The sequence below is a fragment of the Sus scrofa genome, unplaced genomic scaffold, assembly GCF_000003025.6.
Source record: "Sus scrofa isolate TJ Tabasco breed Duroc unplaced genomic scaffold, Sscrofa11.1 Contig1900, whole genome shotgun sequence".
In the NCBI taxonomy this organism is placed as follows: Eukaryota; Metazoa; Chordata; class Mammalia; order Artiodactyla; family Suidae; genus Sus; species Sus scrofa.
The window spans coordinates 82273-88714 of NW_018084973.1; positions in this window are offsets into that span (position 1 = coordinate 82273).

Consider the following 6442-nt stretch of genomic DNA (forward strand, 5'->3'; position numbering starts at 1 on the left):
ATAAATGAAAAAGGAGAAATCACAACAGATACAGCAGAAATACAAAAAGCCATAAGAGAATACTATGAACAACTATACGGAAACAAGTTTGACAATCTGGAAGAAATGGACAATTTTCTAGAATCTTACAGCCTGCCAAAACTGAAGCAAGTAGAAACAGACCAACTGAACAGACCAATCACTAGAAATGAAATTGAAGAGGTCATAAAATCACTCCCTACAAATAAAAGTCCAGGACCAGATGGCTTCACAGGCGAATTCTATCAAACATATAAAGAGGAATTGGTGCCCATCCTCCTTAAACTCTTTCAAAAGGTTGAAGAAGAAGGAATACTCCCAAAGACATTCTATGATGCCACCATCACCCTCATTCCAAGACCAGACAGAGATACCACCAAAAAAGAAAACTATCGCCCAATATCATTGACGAATATAGATGCAAAAATTCTCAACAAAATCTTAGCCAACCGAATCCAACAACATACCAAAAAAATTATACACCATGACCAGGTTGGGTTCATCCCAGGTTCACAAAGATGGTTCAACATACACAAATCAATCAGCATCATACACCACATTAACAAAAAAAAAGTCAAAAATCATATGATCATCTCAATAGACGCAGAAAAAGCATTTGACAAAGTTCAACATCCATTCATGATCAAGACCCTCGCCAAAGTGGGTATAGAGGGAACATTCCTGAATATCATCAAAGCCATTTATGATAAACCCACAGCAAATATAATACTCAATGGGGAAAAACTGAAAACCTTCTCACTCAAATCTGGAACAAGACAGGGATGCCCACTCTCACCACTGCTCTTCAACATCGTTTTGGAAGTCTTAGCCACAGCAATTAGACAAACAAAGAAATAAAAGGCATCCATATAGGAAGAGAAGAGATCAAACTGTCACTGTATGCAGATGACATGATACTATACAGAGAAAACCCAAAGGACTCAACCCCAAAACTCCTTGAACTGATTAATAAATTCAGCAAAGTAGCAGGATATAAGATTAACATTCAGAAGTCAGTTGCATTTCTGTATACCAGCAATGAAACATTAGAAAAGGAATACAAAAATATGATACCTTTTAAAATTGTACCTCACAAAATCAAATACCTGGGAATACACCTGACCAAGGAGGTAAAGGACCTATATACCGAGAACTATAAAACTTTAATCAAAGAAATCAAAGAAGATGTAAAGAAATGGAAAGATATCCCATGTTCCTGGATTGGGAAAATCAATATTGTAAAAATGGCCATACTACCCAAAGCAATCTACAGATTCAATGCAATCCCTATCAAATTACCCATGACATTGTTCACAGAACTAGAACAAACACTCCAAACATTTATATGGAACCACAAAAGACCCAGAATCGCCAAAGCAATCCTGAGAAACAAAAACCAAGCAGGAGGCAAAACTCTCCCAGACTTCAAGAAATACTACAAAGCCACAGTCATCAAAACAGTGTGGTATTGGTACCAAAACAGACAGACAGACCAATGGAACAGAATAGAGAATCCGGAAATAAACCCTGACACCTAGGGTCAATTAATCTTGGACAAGGGAGGCAAGAACATAAAATGGGAAAAGGAAAGTCTATTCAGCAAGCATTGCTGGGAAACCTGGACAGCTGCATGCAAAGCAATGAAACTAGAACACACCCTCACACCATGCACAAAAATAAACTCAAAATGGCTGAAAGACTTAAATATACCACAGGACACCATCAAACTCCTAGAAGAAAACATAGGCAAAACACTCTCTGACATCAACATCATGAATATTTTCTCAGGTCAGTCTCTCAAAGCAATGGAAATTAGAGCAAAAACAAACTCATGGGACCTCATCAAACTGAAAAGCTTATGCACAGCAAAGGAAACCAAAAAGAAAATAAAAAGACCACTTACAGAATGGGAGAAAATAGTTTCAAATGATGCAACTGACAAGGGCTTAATCTCTAGAATACATAAACAACTTATACAACCCAACAGCAAAAAAAACCAATCAATCAATGGAAAAATGGGCAAAAGACCTGAAGAGACATTTCTCCAAAGAAGATATACAGATGGCCAACAAACACATGAAAAAATGCTCAACATCGCTGATTATAAGAGAAATGCAAATCAAAACTACCATGAGATACCACCTCACACCAGTCAGAATGGCCATCATTCATAAATCCACAAATAACAAGTGCTGGAGGGGTGTGGAGAAAAGGGAACCCTCCTGCACTGCTGGTGGGAATGTCAACTGGTACAGCCACTATGGAGAGTAGTTTGGAGATTCCTTAGAAATCTATACATAGAACTTCCATATGACCCTGCAATCCCACTCTTGGGCATCTATCCGGACAAAACTCTCCTTAAAAGAGACACATGCACCCGCATGTTCATTGCAGCCCTATTCACAAAAGCCAGGACATGGAAACAACCCAAATGTCCATCGACAGATGATTGGATTCGGAAGAGGTGGTATATATACACAATGGAATACTACTCAGCCATAAAAAAAGATGACATCATGCCATTTGCAGCAACATGGATGGAACTAGAGACTCTCATCCTGAGTGAAATGAGCCAGAAAGACAAAGACAAATACCATATGATATCACTTATAACTGGAATCTAATATCCAGCACATATGAACTAGAGAATCTCATACTGAGTGAAATGAGCCAGAAAGACAAAGACAAATACCATATGATATCACTTATAACTGGAATCTAATATCCAGCACAAATGAACATCTCCTCAGAAAAGAAAATCATGGACTTGGAGAAGAGACTTGTGGCTGCCTGATGGGAGGGGGAGGGAGTGGGAGGGATCGGGAGCTTGGGCTTATCAGACACAACTTAGAATAGATTTACAAGGAGATCCTGCTGAGTAGCATTGAGAACTTTGTCTAGATACTCATGTTGCAACAGAACAAAGGGTGGGGGGAAAATGTAATTGTAATGTATACATGTAAGGATAACCTGACCCCCTTGCTGTACAGTGGGAAAATTAAAAAAAATATTAAAAAAAAAACAGATGAATGGCTCGGGGCGCCCTTCCCAAAGCAGGGAAGGGGAGTCTGCCTGAAACCCCACAGGCTGGACTCACCTCAGGATTCCCCCCTGGGGGTGGCACATGCAGAAAGCAGCAGACGGTGAAAGGAACACCTGGAGTTCCCAGTGTGACTCACCGGGTTCGGAACCCGAGGAGTAGCCTTGAGATGGGGGTGCCATCCCTGACCTCCTCCTGTGGTTTCAAGACGCCGCGTTGCCATGAGCTCTGGTGGAGGTTGCCGATGCGCCTCGGAGCTGGCATTGCTCTGTCCCTGGTGTACACCTCGAGCAGCAGCCCCGATTCCCCGCTCCCCTCCCAAGGCTCCACCTCCCAAGACAGGCTGGAGAGCCCCAGCAGCTTTTCCACTCTCCAGAGTTTGCAGATATGTTCTCCCATTCTGCAGGAAGGGAGAGAAATGTCTCTTTGCTGGATTGTTTCCTGTACTATATAGAAGGGTTTGGATTTTCTTTTTTTTTTAATGTTTTTGCTTTTTAGTTTGGTGCCATTGCACTTGTGGGTTCTTTTGGCTTTTGCTGTCAGAGCCACTGAATCTTTGCTGACTCCTATGTTACTGACTCTTCCCCAGGTGATTTGGGTTTCAGATGTTAGGTTGAGGCTCTGACTGCATTTGGAGGCAGTGGTGGAGCTTGATGCGAGCTAAGGAGCCAGGTTATTGTCTGCCCTGTGGAGATGGCCTCTTCCCAACCCCGCTGATTGAGGAGACTCCCCCTGCCTGCCCCACTGTGCGTCCTGAAGGGCCTCGTGGAACAGCAGCCGATGGAAGAGCATGGGGTGCAAGACTGGGTCGTTGGGAGGTGATTTTCCCACGGCACGGACCCACACAGGTAACGGGATGCCGGCATCTCTGCACGGTCCTTGACGCCATCTCCACAGGTGAATCCCATTAAGTGGTGCCCCCCCCCCCCCCACATGCGACCCAATCTCTCTGTTCCCGGCTTTCCTGTCTGGCTCTGGGACTCCCCCCCTAACAGCCGAAAGTGGCTCTTTCCGTCTGTCCACAAACAGAGCCACCCATGCCCCATGTCTCAGCTCTCTCTTGAACCCCGACCGTCCCCACCCAGCCCACATCCACGCTTTCCCAAAGCCTAAAAGGGGTCCCCCTGACCTGCACGTGCCCCAAAAATCCATTCTCTGAAGCACCAAGAGAGCAGGGGCCTTTCCAAAGCATTCACAACTCCAAGCCAAGAGCAGGACGCCCCACTCCCTGCCCAACGCAAACACAATCAATCAATCAAACATACACACCTGTCGTTTTTTACAGAAAGAGCAAAAAAGAAGACACATCCTGAAAATGCTCTGGTGAGGGATCCTCTTAAAACATTTTCACCAATAATTACTCTCCTCTCCCGTGGCTTCCTAAGAAACCATCTTGGAAGTCTTCCAGGAGGCCTGGTGGCTTTCCTTAAAGCCTTTGTGACAAGAGATGGGGTGTCAGGAAGGACAGAGGGAGAGAGACGGAGAGGGAAAAAACGAGGAAAAGGTAGCAGGAGAGATGAAATGGGACAGAGAGACGGGGACAGACAGAGAACCAGAGGACAAAGGCAGGGAAAGGTGGGGGTGGGGTTGGGGGGCGGGGGCGGCGAGAGAGGGAGAAAGGGCCCGAGGAGGAGCAGGAGAGAGACAGGGAGAGACCCCAGGCCAGAAGCTAGACCTGGAACCCCAAAGAACGCCTCCCCTCACGTCGCTGCTCCCTCCAGGGCAAGGAAACAGGCGGGCAGAGCTGGCCACGCAGGGGAGCCGGCGAAGCCAGCAACAGGCAGGAACCCCACCTGCAACATCCTGGGAACAAACCCAGGGGCTCCGCACGCAGCGACTCCTCATCTGTCTTCCTGAAGCCTAGCGGGTTCCTTCCGCCGCCCCCGCCCCCCGCCCCCCGCCCCCAATCTGCTCCACCTATGATGCCCACCGGCTTTTGTGGGGTGAGAAAACCAGGGAGGGGCCTGTGCTTCTGCCAGGGCACCATCGCCCTCGTGACAACGTCGGCCTCGGGGTCCTTCGCAGCACGTGTCCCAGGACTCTCTGCCCTGGAGCGACCTCCTCCCTGGCAGAGGCTCTGCCCGACTCACCTGCAACGATCCGGAGTCAGGTCCGCACCGCGGGAGACCGCCTGGGGGCCCCTGGCTGGGGACTCTGTACGCGCCAGCTCTGGGCTGGGCAGCCAGCGGGGAGGACGCCGCGCATGCGCGCTGCCCAGGCGCCTGGGGAATGACCAGCACCTGGGCAGCCCCGCGGGGAGGGGCGGGCCCTGCAGCCCCCACGTGACTCCGCCTCAGCGCTGTGCCTTGCTGGCCTGCTCTGTCCGCTCAAGTCAGCTGGGCTCAGGGGGCCTGAAACCAAAGTAACCTCGTCCAGGTGGGGCGGGGAACGCGAGTATGGCCCAGAAAACCCAGGAACCTCCCTGTGTGCTGTGCAACGTAGCTAGGGGGAGCCTCTCCCCAGCGCTGTGGGGTGGCTTTGGGTTGGTTGGGTCCTGGGTGGGTGGGATGAAGACACAGGAACAGTCCTGAGGGTGGGGTGTGGTGAAGGTGAGGCTCCAGGGGATTCTTGGGAAAGACCAGATGTGCTGGGTCATGTGATGGTAACGGGGGGTGGGGGAGGCAGAGTCCCTTGGAAGGACCAGGGACATTGGGTGACTTGACAGCGACTAGGGGCCTGAGTCACTCGTGGAGGACTGGGTACATTGGGTGATTTGATAACGACCAGGGGGGCTGAGTCCCTTACAAGGACCAGGGACAGTCGGTGACTTGACAATGACTGGGGGGCTGAGTCCCTTGGCCAGGACCGGGCATGCAGGAGGATCTGACAAGGACAAGGTGAGCTGGTGACATGCTCAATCCCTTGGCTCCTGGATCCCAGGCTTCGCTTGCTGGACGAGAGCATCCTGTTGCCTGCAGAGAGGCAGGCATGAAGACAACCCCGGGAGACCCTTCAGCCAGCCCTTGCCCAAGGCCTGTGGCCCCATCAGCTGGGGCCTCTCGGGGCTTTCATTTCCTGATCTTGCTGTGGAGATGCCACATCCTTCCTGGGAATCTAGACGAAGGCATGAGCGTCCCTCTCTCCCCCTCCCTTCCTCTCCCGCTCTCACTCTTTCTTCCTCCTCCTCTTCTCCTCTTTCTTCCTCTCTCCTCTCTCAAGCACCCCCTCCACACCTGAAACACACACACACGGAGGCACAAAGATGATCCTGGGGGTGCTGATTCCTCTGTCATTCTCACTCACACACCCCTCTCATCTAGAGACTCTGCATACAGGAGGGGCTCAATGAATATCTAGGGCATGAAGGAACTTCCAAACACGGTAGCCCAGCAAAAAACACAACAACAAAAGGAAGCATCAACACTGGCTCGTGAGAGCCAAGCC